Below are 14,765 nucleotides of genomic sequence, written 5' to 3'. Positions count from 1 at the left end.
CCCCCCCCCAAGATCTTTCATACTCTGGAAGCAGCCAAGTGCCGGGTCAGAGATGAAGCCCCCAAATTGAAGACCGAGGAAGTGATAATGTGCTGCCTGATAAGGGTTAATATTTGTATAGGCGGTTACGGGTGCGCGGGATATTCAGGGAAAGTTATACTGTAGAGAGATTTTGTTGATTACAGTTCTGATACTATCAGAGGTGGACTGCTGACTTTCTTACATTTTTAAAACGTTGATTAATATTTTTAATATAAAAAACTAACAAGGGCTTATTTTAATAACTGAAAACTAGACTATCTCTTCTTTATATGCACGCACAGAGTTAAGAAGGGGGAAGATTCTATCTTTGATGAGCTGAGGTGAAATCTTACAGTGAATTTGCAAACCATCGCCTTGGGTGTGCTCGATAAGTACGAACCGGCGGTGGAATACTTGCTTGAGAAGGAAACCCAGAAGAAATCCGGAAAGAACGTGTTCCTGTGCAGCATACAATGAACACCTGTAGGGAAGTGGAGGCATATCTCCACCCATACTTAGCCCTGCTTTAGATGAATGTGAGCAGGTGAGGTTCACGCCTCTGCCTTTTACAGCGAGAAAAAAAAACTGTAGCGGACACGTGAGGTGCTTCCTGTGAGGTACGAACTGAAATTTGTGAGCACAAATTAGCAGTATTTCTCTCGAAGCCCGTTTGGAGGCGGGTTCGAATATCTCCACCGTAGGAGGAGATGAAAATTGACCCCAGTGCCTCGGGGAACAATTGGGCCACCCTGTCTCTGGGGATATAAATACGGGGATCTGGCCCTCCAATTTTGGGAAGTCTCGAATCTTAGACAGTAGAATATGGTTATGAGTCCCGAGAGACTCGGAACCGAAAATGACTGCGCTGACGAGGACCAGCAGCAATTGTGAACTACAGACCCGTCCTCTCGCCCACATCAATAAACCCACAGCTGTCTGACAGTAACAAAAATCTGGTCTCGGGCCCCAGACGGGGCCTGACACGAAGATAGACTGACCGTTATTTATTTATAATTTTGGCTGTTCCATATCTGAGGCAGTAACCGTACTGACTTGTATTCGGGAGGCGTTCAGTTTCGGTATCGGCTGGGACGCCGACTAACCTGAGGTACTTCGTTCTCTTTCTCAGGACCTCCAGGTAAATTTCGGGATTAGTCCGCTACAGCTCCTGCCAGACTCCCTTAAATTCATTATATTCTCGTCCTGCCACGTGACGTTATGCCCATGATCTGAGCTACTGTCAGCGTCCTTCTGTAAGTTACAGGCGGTTAGGTTTGTGTTCGAGTTTTCTTTCTCGGATTTCCCTAGCTAATCACTATTCCACCATGGCTCCAGTCTCACCTGACTGTGGCTTAAGTCTGCCCGCGCATCGCATTGCCACAGCCTCGGTTTATGAGTTAGAGCCTTATCTGCAATCCGTCTCTTGTCTGCTTGCAGACTGAAGAGAATGGAGACTTAACTTAAGTCCGAGATTAAGATTACCTTGTGATAAAATTAGTAATATTCAATCTTAATTCTTTGCTGTCTAAAAGCAGAAGGGAAACCTGCGAACTCGGCGTAATCATATGAAGCTCAGTGGAATTTGAACTCTGGCACAAACGACGCAGTGGGCTGAGAGCGCCACGCAGACCACAGACTGGAAACCCAGTACGCAAATCCGTTTCTTACTTCTCTGCAAGTTTATGAAGGAGGGCTCCACTGTTTCAGCAGGAATCACTTAAATTCTGGCGACAACGCATGTCAGATACAGGTCGCTATCAACTGAAGGACTGTCAGAGTTTCCAGAGATGTTATGCAGGATTCTGACAGTCAACAGCTGATATTGCTTTCAATGTCAGTACAACATTGACATTAGCTTTATCATTAACGTACGAACGTCACATCTCTTTTAACGTTACAGGGAGCAGAATTACGTCTGTTCCTTCCTACACATTCATAACAGTTTGGGAAGAAAGACGTTTCGAAGTTACCTGTAGCGGTGGCCAGTTTGTATGAATTAATTGTTAAGGCTGCGTTGTTGCCAGTATTCTTTCGTTATTTGTAAAAATCTGCCACGATTGTATTTACTAAATTATCGGCTCTATTTGGGTAAATTGCTGATGGTCCTCGCCAGCACAGTTATTCTTGGTTCCGAGCCCCACGAGACTCATCACCATAGTTTACTGTCTGAGGGCTCTGGGAGCCTTGAGACCTGTCCCTCTAAGTTGCCTGTAGCAGTCGCTAACTATATGTAAGTGAGGTCCCATTGTTCCCAGCAGCAATTGCCACTCTAAGTTTGCATTGTTGCCAGTAATAGAGTAATAGTCGAGAGGGAGACAGACAGACAGACTGATTAACAGAAGACATGCAAACACAGAAACAAGAAAAGGAAGTGCAAGTGACTTACTAAAGTCATGTAAAGCACAGACCTGTGTTCCGGGAAAATAAGAGGTTGCACAAACACCGTTTTATACAGGACTTTCAAGGCTATATATAATACATGTATATGGTCATTCAGGGAAATAAATATTTTACTATTTGCACAGCTCAGAATAAATTCATATGCTAATGACTGGAGGTGGTAGGAATGTCAAATTTTTTCTAATATATTCATTAGAATGCACAAAAGGGGCAACACAAAACGCGTGCCTATGCTAGGCTTCATACATCTCAATCACATGACTCCCTTCAAATGAAAATTATCATTATTATTATCACCTGTGATTATAATGCACAGTGCAAGGCGGAGCGGTCTCTTTTGAAGGCTATCAGCTTTCATTGGGTCCCATTTCATTTACTCGCATACAGCTGCTACCTGAATACATTACTGCGAAACACTTTGATTACAAACAAACAGGAGTACCCGTTCCTCGCCCGGGACTTGTTGCCCTTACCTTGTCTTGTCACTCCAGTTTAAACTCTCTTCCGAACAAAAACGGAAACAAAAGAACACAACTTCGCCTTCTCGCGGCTTTGGGATGCGGCTTTCCTGTTTCTCTGTGACAGTTTGTGCTTTACACGCGACAAGTCATGGCTCGTAAGAGGAAAAGTTCTACTGAAAGGTGTGTTCGTGTTTTATGGCATAATAGGGAGTCCAGTGGTTACAGCATAATCTGATGTTCCCGATGCTTTCGTGTTTCATTTCAGGCGCTTATATTAGTGATACCTCGGGTTCGAGTCCCGATGAGGTGGATATTTTTTTTCACTTGACCTAATCCTTCCAGCCGCACTATGTCCCTAGGGTCGACTCAGCCTCTAACAGAAATGAGTACCAGGAACCTTCCTGGGGGTGAAGTGATACCCGTGCGTAAGGCTGACAGCCTCATCGCCTGTCATCTGTGAGCCGACTCTCTAGAAGATGTGGGAGCCTCGACGTCTCACAATCCTATGGGACTCCACGGCCTGTTACAGGGATACCTTTACATTTTTTTATTTTCTGGTATATGTCATCCATAGTAGAGAGGACTGGGATTGTGAAAAAATTGATCTTAAAATTTTGGTCGATTTACACCTTTTCAGCAACCCTGATCGTACGTAACATAGTGGCTTTTGTCCTGCCGTCTGTCTGTCTACATGATAACTATGTATGTATTATTTTTTTATTGCTAGTGGGGTGGGACTAAGTCCCTTGTTCTGCAGAACACCCTCGCGAAGTCTGGCACATTCCTCGTGGGACACTCTGTATATAGTTCGGTCGAATTTTATGGGAATTTTAGATAGTGCCATATAAAAATATTAATAAAGTCTCATTTTACGCGCAAAGTTTGAAATTCGAACCTCCAAAATTCGACAAGAATCACATATGTCTTTCAAAACTTGTATTGAATTATGAGAGGCCTCCAAGAATGCATCCATAGCATAAAATGTGACCGCAGTGTGCTTATATCTGTTTCCGGGATGCTCTCATTTCAGTAGCAAATTACGAGTGCTACATTCCATGTGTTTCACAGAATTACAGTATGACCTAAAATATCGTGAGAGTGATGGATATTCACCATACAGTCCATTTGAGACGGCGTTTCGGGGGCTGAACCTTGTTTCCGTCGTCAGGCAGGAACTGCTTAGACTACTGAATAGCCATTTACCTGAGGATGGGAGCAGAGTCCAGTCTCTGAAATCTCGTTTCACATAACATTTAGGAAGAGTATTAATAACCAGAAAACTGATCCTTTTATGCATGGAACGCGTCTGTACACATTTAATATATGTTATGAATACTTAACAATATGGCCCGTTGAAGGGTATGGAGACATATATATTGCTGAAAATAGAAACAACACGTTAAAAATGTGATAGAATTTTTCATCTTACCCAACCCTCGTTCTTTGCATAAAAATATTTCGAAATTTGTCAGACACAAGAATATGACAAACGCCAAATTAAGAGGAGTCAAATTTCTTACACACGTATAAATTACATCCAACGGACTGCGCATGCGCGAGCTCGTGCAACTTGATTTATTCATTGAATGCAGAGGATGTCGTTATACTTAAGCGCATGACAGCGATTGTTGCGCAAAAATAAATTGCTGGCTATTGCTACTTGTACTTTTTCAGGTTCTGTCTGAAGTAAGCATTGTATAAACTCCAACAAATACACTAACCTTTGAAGCACACGATGTACCATTCACTTTAATATTACGAATATTCTGCGTTCTGCCCACAGAGTCATATGGTTCTCACAGTAAACAGCGACTGTTTCCCTAAACAGCATTAACCGGTTGGGCTCTGTTGCGAGTCGTAATGTGTTTCCTGTGAAGTACGAACTGAGTCCCTATATTATTTGTGTGTTCCGTATGGTTCTCACAGTAAGCAGCGACAAATCAAAATTCCGCTGCTCTACGTAACGTGAATGAAGTAATTCGTTATGAATACCTAGGGCAATGTGCAGAGCCTTGGAGGAAACTGACATATCAGGCCCATTGGTTTTGTATGTCCTCCCCCTCCCCCCTCATGAAAGTGTAATGTTTGAAGAGATTCATTTCTCTTTCCTCACGATCTTCTCTTGAGGCTCCTCAACGGGACTCAGCGCAGTATTTTCCAAACTGTATACACTGGCCCACCCCCTCAGCCTAGAAAATTTTCGTCGTGTCTCCTACCCTGTGTGTGTGTGTGTGAGTGTGCGAGAGAGAGAGCAGCTCCACAATCGGCAGGGCCTAGGCTTCTATCAGTTAATATTTACAAAGATTTTCAAATTCAAGTAATTAATCGGTTGATCCATGATATTTTGAAATTTACAATAAATTGATTTTTGCGATGGAACTTTCCCCAGAATATCTCGTGCCCGTACCAGGGCGTGTGCCTCGCTCTTCCAAAGCGAAATTCTCCCCAGAACATCGGAAATAGTGGGAACATTGCACATGTCCTGGCTAACATCTGTACTAGGTTCTTGGCATGATGTGTTCCTCCTAAGTTTCTCTTTTTCTTCCGCCTTCAGTAGCGAAATTTTACTCGATTCCGTGTATAATGGAGTCCGGAATGACGCAGCAGTTGATGCTCTGAAGTTCTGTGTTGAAGTGCCTATCGGCACACCAGTGCACATTCACACCCTTCAGGTGAGAAATTGTTAGATAAATTCTATATAAATGCGTTCGAAATCTCAGCATCACAGCGCACACACACTGTACTGTAGTGGGGAACAGTGGCTTGCGCGACCCTGTGATCTGTCATGGCGTCATGGTGTTAGACACTTCCCACCTTCGGTCATNGGTATTTCCTCGGCAAAGGTCGACACTCTACTACCGAATGACAAAGTTGCCTGACGTTCAACGGGAAATTAAATTGAAAACGCCTTTCATTAAACGTGAAACTTAAAGAGAAGCCAGAATTTATTGAGTATTAAGCGTTGGCCTGTTGTTTAGCCGTTTTGTATTTTGCTCTATACTACGCACACTAGTGCGACACGCATCGATAATTCACCGGGAAGTGTTGCCACGTTTTGTATAAACTTCATTAACTTCTCATATTTTCTCCCGTATTCCTCTCCGTCACTGCAGTTATCGAATGATGCGTCGAAGCCGACGTTTAACGTAGTCTTCCACGAAAAGAGGCACAAATGCTCGATCTTAAACGTTCTTTTCTTTATCTAGCATACTGTTCTTAGTGCACGCACATCACAATATTACGAGTACTCGGAGAATAAACATGTTACACTGAAACAGAAAACTTCTCGCTCGTTCGTGATGTAATGCGTATTAAATTACGCTAATGCAATTAGTGATGTACAATAGGGAGAAGACGGCGAGTGAATATTAACAGACATTGCACATGGACGGCAAAAAATGTCGCAGTTACACAGTGCAACAGGATGCTGCAATGTAATATTATGATAATGCTCGCCTGTTCGTTGTTGTAATCACCTGAAATTACGTAATTACAACGGTACATATGTAGAAGGAAGGATCAAGTCAAGGAGGATGAGATGTGCAGGTTATGTAGCGCGAATGGCGGAGAAGAGGAATGCATGTAGGTTGTTATGGGAAAGACGGAAGGAGAGAGAGCACTAGGGAGACCAAGACGTAGGTGGGTGGGCAATATGAAGATGGATCTTAGAGAGGTAAGATGAGATGGTATGGACTGGACCGATCTGGCTCAGGATAGGGACCAGTGAAGGGCCCTTGTGAACGCGGCAATGAACCCTCGATTTCCACAGGATGCTGGGAAGTTCTTGAGTAGCTGCACGATTGGCGGCTCCTCAAGAAGGGCTCAGCTCCGTGAGGTCAGGAGAAGGAAGAATAAAAACGTGATGCAGGGTTTGAGATTTCGTGCCTCGCGTGCACTTGGCATGTGTCACACGCAGACGAGGGACAATTCAGCATCACTCGGTTCGCTCTCCTCCGCGTTTCCTCAGAGAACTTGAAACGCTACCAAGCACCCCACACACTGCTGTGTCCTTGCGTGAGTGGCGTGTTAACACGAGTGCTCCACTCGCAGTAGAGACACGAGATAGTAACACAGTATTCCGACGGAATTTGTGACGATTTATGCAGTCAGATATAATTAGAATGATCAAACCATGGACGATGAAAGGGCAGGGCATGTAGCACGCATGGAAGAGAGTGCATAGAATGTTCTGGTAGGTAATCGTGGTAATGGACCGGAGTCGTTTGGCTCATGAAAGGCTGTTGTGGACACGGTGATGAACCTCCGGGTTGCATGAAATGCTAGGAATTGTTTGGGTAGCCGGGCGAGTGTCTGCTTTTCTGAAACCACTCGCCGAGCGGGTTTGTCTAAATTTTCGGTTCAAATCTCGACTCGGGCACCGGCTCTCCTGACTGAAGGGTTCCGTGGTTTTCCTCAGTCCCTCCAAGCAGACGTTGGAATTGTGTCCCGATTAGGCCACGACCGTCTCCTTCCAAATCCTTTGCAATCTTTCATTCGCCTGCCATCCGGCGTTGTATAATCTCGACACTAAAAGCATCGTTAAAGAACCGCAAGGAAATGGACTCTGCCTCATGAAGCTAATTGTCACGTTTTTCTTATGTTGGACATTGTTCACTGTCCGAGGTATGTTTCATAAACTCGACGTTTCGGCAGTTTACTGGATCTAGTCTTCATGTGACTGGTTGTCACTGTACGGACAGTTGAGACCGTTGGTATGGAACCAAGGTCCGTTGAATACTGGACTAGTACGTCAACCGTTAGACTACTAGAGTGGACAGTGTCCAACATAATATTCCGTGGGGAACCAGATGGGTGTTAATGCGTGTAAGAGCGTGCTACATGAACCAGAGATGGAGTGGCCATAATGAACGCTTGGGGTGGGAGAAGTTCCACTCTGATCACCAGCGGGAATATGAAGAAGGGACACTTTCTGACGCGCACAATATGGGCCCTGCTTTACAAGGAACCAATTACCGTCTCACTTTGACCCTCGGAGGCACGTTGCAAGTTGCGCTTCTTAATTGTAAATGGAGATGTGAGTCCCACGCTGAAGGCCTCTGTCGCATCCGCGTTACACTGCAGGCAGGCCTTCAGCGTTTCGTCTTAACGCCTGGACTGGCGTGAGCTTGCTCGCCACCCCAAAGAAGCCTAAAGTTTGAGCCCCTGTCTCCGCAATGCACTTCTCAACAAATCCGGACGTTTCGAAACAACAGTGTGCTCTGTGCTTATGAAGTATGGCACACACACCTAGCTGACAGCTCTGTCTACCTCTGTGTTTTCGTAAAGACTTGCTTCTGTGTCATTTCTTTTTCTGGAGGAAACATTTTTACATATTGAAAAGAAAATACTAAATTACAGTGCGGTTGCACTTATGCGAGGCATGCGTTTCTGAAGATTTCGCACAATTCAAGGCAAATTTTCTCACGGTTTCGAAACACATACGATTCCTGCCGAAATTTTTGGGATTCGCATTATTTCAAATTTTACGCATAAAGTGGCATTTTATTAATATTCTTTATATCGCGTCTGTTCACCGCTGAGTAACACTGTCTGTCTGCAGTCTCACTCACAATCGCGACTTCTACACGACTTCTAGTAACAAGAGTCAGAGTCAGAGTCAGAGTCAGAGCCAGAGCCAGAGTCAGAGTCAGAGTCAGAGTCAGAGTTACTTAACGATTGGCGGTTTACCGCCAATCAATTCTTCTTAGCTCAAAATCCCAAGTCCAAATCACATTGCGACTGACGGTCAGTCAGTCTGTCTGTCTTGGTGTCGATCCCCGGCTGGGGCTCATGACCAGATTTTTTCTTTTTGTTTTTTTTTCCCTTCTGTGAATGTTACTGTCCTGTCCATTTGGGGCGCCCTCTCTGACGAGAGGTCGGGTCTGTCATTTGTCAGCCATAGTCCGTATTAGTAAGTCCATTGTCAGTATTTACATATATTTACAAATTTAATCTTAATTCCTATTTCTATACACAATATATACAAGGCCTCTGTCAACCCAGGCTCAGTACAGCAGATTATGCCCTATTTCTAGTAGTATTCGCTACCACGGCAGTCTAGTCACTTGAACGGTCGTATGCCTGACCGCCGCCAAGTTTAAGCCTCTTATACTTTCTGTGTTTGGCTTCGCCTTATCCGATGTTGCGAACATTCTCATTATCATGATTTTGTATGACTTCTGCTTGTTGCCTGCATAATTTTGTTATAAAGTCATATACGTACGGGATTTTGAATGCCATGTGCAAATCGCGGATCGGTGTGCGCCTTGGAAAATTGCCAATGGTGCGGAGAACCTTGTTTTGCAGGCGCTGCAATTTCACTAGATGAGTGTCTGCCGCAAACTCCCAGGCGGGACTAGCATAAGTCATTACGGATCTAATGAGAGCTTTGTGGAGGGTCAATTTAATGTTAGCGCTCAGTCGCTCACTTTTGAATGGGGAATATATTCTAATGAATGTTATGAAGGCCTTGGCTTCGATCATTTCTATGTGCAATCTCCCGTGTTTCGATTTTCCAGACATAGCCTCAGCACGGACCCGACAGAAAACATCGTTTCTCATAATTCCTCTTTTTGTGTGCATAAATTTACTACGCTGATGTGATCTTTACTATGCCGTAACCAAGTAACGGACGTCTCTTCTGATTAAATTGTTCGGACTTTCAGCGGACATGCCACATTGTCTTCAAGCGGGCTGTTAACTTTCAAAATTGGCCAAAATGGAAATATCGATATAGATGACAAAACGATTGTAAACTTCTCCGTGTAATCATTTTGAACCGGCGGTTCATGCCCAGTGGCTTGTTCAGTACCGATCTGAAAGTTCTCCGGCCATTTTACTTGGGTTCTGTCTGTTACGTCAGCGGCAGAATTTAGGAAACAGATTCACAGAAGATTTTCTTACATGTTTGTTCTCTGCTCACTTTTATGTGCGAACTTAGTAGGAAGCAGGAAAGTTGCATATAAAGTCTCTTTAATTTAGAATTCACATCCGAACTTTGCTTGTTACTTTTCAGAGACAGTACCGAGACACTAAGTGATTGCCCAAATTAGCTGCATATGCGGTCCAGCAGCTTAGCGTGTTTGCATATGAGTGACTGGTTCAGGACGAAGAGACCGGCCCTGGGGACAGGGCGATTCTGCAGTTCCTTCTTTCAGTGATTCGACATCATTTTCATGGATCAGTTACGTAAAATGTTTAATGCCTAATTCACATTGTCATTAATTTCAAGGAAATTACTGAACCCGCTTTTGCTCTTGAAAATAAGATGTTTGGTATCTCGTACCCGTTTGTTTGTTTGTGAAAGCGACGTGTCTGAAGGTAGTTAACCAGCAAATTCCACGGAGCAGAGCCTTTAGTCGTTAGTAAATCGGGAAATATGCCATCTTACATGGAATCCGATCCCGGTGCGAGTGTACTGAATGAAGAGCTGCTGACAGCCGACGCTGGGTGATCCTCCGGTTAAGGAGTTGGGTGGAATATTCATAGTTCCTGCCCGTAATAAAACAATATATTACGAAATGTTATTCAGAACCGAGACATTGCGAACCAGTTCATTGGCATTCCTGAGAAGTCATTCTGCACAATATGTGATATATATAAATGCAGCCCGTACCTCACAGAAAACACATTACGTCTCTGCTACAGAGACCAACCGGTTAATGCCGTTTAGGGAAACAGTCGTTGTTTACTGTGAGAACCATACGGAACACAAAATAATATAGAGATTCAGTCCGTACCTCACAGGAAACACATTACGTCTCCGCTACAGAGCCCAACCGGTTAATGCTGTTCAGGGAAACAGTCGCTGTTTATTGTGAGAACCATATGGAGCACAAATACACTCCATTAGATGCTAAAGCGACTGGTGCATAAAGTTACCACTGTGATCTGATATTGCGAGCGGGAGACAGTGTGACTATGCATGGCACTTGCTATATAAGATAAGTGGACAGTTGGATGTGCGAGCAGTGTTTGTGAAACCTCTGAACGGTGGCTATCGTGATCGAAGTTGAGTGAGTGCTCGCCTATTCACGTGTTTCAGTACACACTGCAGGTAGGACCAGGTCTGTTACAACGTTCGTCTAAATTGGTGATGCGATTTATTTGAAGCAGAACTGGGCAGTCTGTTCTCATAACGTTATGAATGTGTGCTAGTACGTAACAGTTTATCTTGCATGTAATTCTTTGTACCTGTGCCAGATGATCTTTACGGTGTGGATTCTGGTTTGCTTTACAATATTGTCAGTATTTCAGATTTGTGAACAGTGGATTGGAAAATGTCCAAAGTTTGCCCCCCCCCAAAAAAAGACAAAAAGTACTTCAGAGAAGGCAGCCAGTATCGTGGTCGAAACTCAAACCAAGCACCTCCTGACTGTTAACATAGATCGGTACCGCTACGCTAGCCTGAATGGTGCTGAGCCAATGCTTTGTTTCTTTTTAAATAATAAAAAGTGAATCGTATTAAGTTGACAGTAGATGGAGTGACTTTTAAAAAGCAAAGGATGATGGGAAATGCTTGTACTACCGTCGAGGCAGAGCCAGCCTGGGTAGGCTACACTTGGAGCTAACGGGAGGCATATCCGGATAACAGTTTTCCACACGTTACATTTGAACTTCGTCAAGGTGTGAATTCGAGGTGCGATGCGCACATATGAAGCGTCCATTTTGTACTCGTATAATCTGTTGATTTAAGATCCTAGCACTCAGACAAGAGTTTTCTGAACATGCCCTGGTGTCTGTTTTGAAAAGAAATCTTAAAAATATTTCTAATCCGGTTCACATTCAAACACTGACTCAATGTCACACAATTTTATCAGTAATCGTGAATTGTAAACAAGACATTGAAACAAAAGGCTGTTCGTGACCTGGACTACCTTTGTAAGGCTTGAGGTTTTCACGGCGGTGACTATGAAGAAAGTAGCTTCTGGGGTGTGGTGTTAACCGACGTTCCTATAACCGCTACCGGTTCTCACGGTCTCTTCGCTTGCGGATTTCTTATTTTTCCTTCTACCCTGAAGATGGAGGCGATACGTCCATCCGGAACGTCGGTTAACACCACATGTACACGGTGCCACATCATGGACTACCTTTGTTTGCAGTCGCAAAACGTAACTGTTGCTCCCGACATCAGGGTGATGTTGTCTTCCGTACGTCCCCAGTTACTGTCAGATTGCTTGGGCTCGATAACCTACGCATTTAGTCTGAAGGCTTAATTGTTTAGAAGTTCGTGCAGCTTCATGTGGATGTAGCTGTCAGTGATACCTGCATCAGTGACACGAAATTCGGGGTGTTACTGCAAACCTACATAGAGCAATACGTGCATGCATTTACTTCTGCTTTGCATGTGTGCGAAACCTGGTCTCTTAAACTACAGGAACAACATACTCGCAGATAGAGGATGTTCTCGGGGACCAAGGATCTGAGAGGAGGACGGAAAAATTATGTGATGAGAAATTGCACAACTCGAATTCATCGTCATATGTTATTAGAATGGTCAAATCGAGGAGGATGTGATATGTTGGACATATAGCACGCATGGAGAAGATGAGAAAAGTATAAAAATATTTGTTGAGAAACAAGAAGGAAAGAAGTCGCTTGGGAGAATTGCATTAGACCGGAGTATAATAATAAAACGTGGATTAAAGAAATGGATGTGGGAGATTATGGATATAAAGCTAGTGAGGGGCTCCTGTAAACACGGTAATGAACTTTCGGGTTCCATGCGATGTCAGGAATGTCTTGAGTAGTTGAGCGACTATTAGCTTCTCAATTATGGCTACCTACCTACCACCCATTTAGTACTTGTATTTTGCTAGCACAGTGCATTTATGGGCTTCGTGCGATGCTCAGATTAAACAACGATTGTTTTCCAAAGCAAGATTAACAGCCAGTCTGTCATGTAGTGAAGACGTGTGCTAATGTTCTCTGTGAGGTACGAACTGATTTTGTAAATACTCTGTTTAAATGCGCGTCAGGTTGCAGAGCGTTAAGCAGGCCGACGCGCATCTCAAGTGATGGAAGTTGGAAGGAAACGCAAACAACAGAATTTAGCGATCGAACTAGCAACTGGACGAAAACGGTAATGGCTTTGGGGTCGAGTGTATACGAGATGTCTGCCGAGCATAATGAGGGCTGGACCAGGTTGCAACCCATGTGCACAATTGAAAGTAACAATAAACCCTGTTCCGTGTAGTTCCTGTAGTTTACATTACAAACGTATGTACTCGAGTTTACGCGGAATGGCATTTGATTTGGCGTTCTGATGGCGAGGATTTTGCTGTGATGTAGCAGCTGAATTCTGAAACAACATTTAAATTAAATTCAGTCTCCAAAATATTGACACTTTACATTTTATCTCGTCCCTTCGAACCGCTTATTTCGTTGGACTTGAAGTTATCTCAGCGGTGACTACGAGGAGTATGATCTTGCGGCTTGTAATGTCGTGTAGTAGTTTGGTAGCAGTGAACGGTGTTTCGGAGGGAGTATCGCCTCCATCTTCATTGCAGAGAAGTAAGGCAAGGAAGAAAGCAGCCGGGAAACAGAATAATAACCAAGTTCGGCCTGCCTGTTTCTTGCTGGTTTCTAGCGTACTTAACTTGTTCCCTTGAAACATCGTGACTGCTACCGAACTGTACGGCGTTATTATCCACAAGGTCTTATCCTTCTGTTTATCACTCATTCGTACCACGTCAGACAGGGAAACAAGGGCGACCCTGTCAAGATCAAAGTTACTCTGGCCTCACTCATTCAGAAGAGACACGTAAAAGCGAAAGCGTTGAGTTCAAGAAGATAGTATTAAAATCTCTTTTCATATTGCACGTGTTTCTAGAACTACAAATTTTGTATTGTTAATGTTGTGTGCCTAAACTTAGAATCCAACAACAATACAGAGTTTCGCTAGTGAGCCAGTGTGGCGGAAACACGAGGAAATCAATTGTTACCAGACTTCCTGTTGCATGAAATTATAAATACGATTTATTATTATTTTATTGTCTTTGTTTTCTGCGTAACCGACTCTTGTTATGACCATCTTCTGTTATTTTCTTCTTGCGAATAATACGTGTACGCGTTCAACTTGCTGCCGAACGTAGCCTCGAACTGTCGCCCCGTCACTCTTTGCGTAACTATTGATGTATTAGCAATGTTTCGTGCAGAAAGTTTACATCTGTACCTGATTCACCTCCGAACAACATTTCACATGCAAAGTAATTTCCATAAAATTGGAAACTAAATACGCCTGTATAATTCAAGCAGAACCCTGTTTTTCGCTCTAAAAAGAAATTTTGTGAAAAAGAGCTGAACAGTTTAACAAGTTCAATTACCATACCTCGCCGGTCACGGTAGCCGAGCGGTCTAAGACATGTACTGTCTTCGCTCGCTTGGAAACCAGGATCGTGGGTTCGAATCCCTCACAAGACATGGAGGTTTGGTGTGTGTATGCGTTTATTCTGTATTTGTGTTGTCCTGTGCTCAGGTACAGGCCTTACGGGAAGCTGATCCCCCGTCCAAGGAGTCTTACCGTCTGTAAAATGATCATGAAACTGAGAAATCAGCCCTGCGCTCTAAGGTGGGAGCAATAGGGGAGAGAGATTACCATACATTAGTTCAGAACTCTAAATGAAGTGGCGCTAGTGTCGTTCTCGCGCCACAAGTTCGTGTTAGTATTACCAATCGCAGAAAATTGAAAAGCGTGAGGTTGGGATCACCTCAAATGGAGGACGACTTATATCAAATTGCCACGTGTCCGGGGATCCGTGACGAATAGTAAGGGGTTCTGCACCGGATGATTGGATTTATTGGCACTTCTATTACAATTACAATAAATTATAACAGCTCACAGTCAGCGGCTGCCTAAGACTCGCTCCAGGGGCCGCGCCATAG

This window comes from Cryptotermes secundus, unplaced genomic scaffold (genome assembly GCF_002891405.2).
Source record: "Cryptotermes secundus unplaced genomic scaffold, Csec_1.0 scaffold976, whole genome shotgun sequence".
In the NCBI taxonomy this organism is placed as follows: domain Eukaryota; kingdom Metazoa; phylum Arthropoda; class Insecta; order Blattodea; family Kalotermitidae; genus Cryptotermes; species Cryptotermes secundus.
This window is presented reverse-complemented; position numbering follows the sequence as displayed.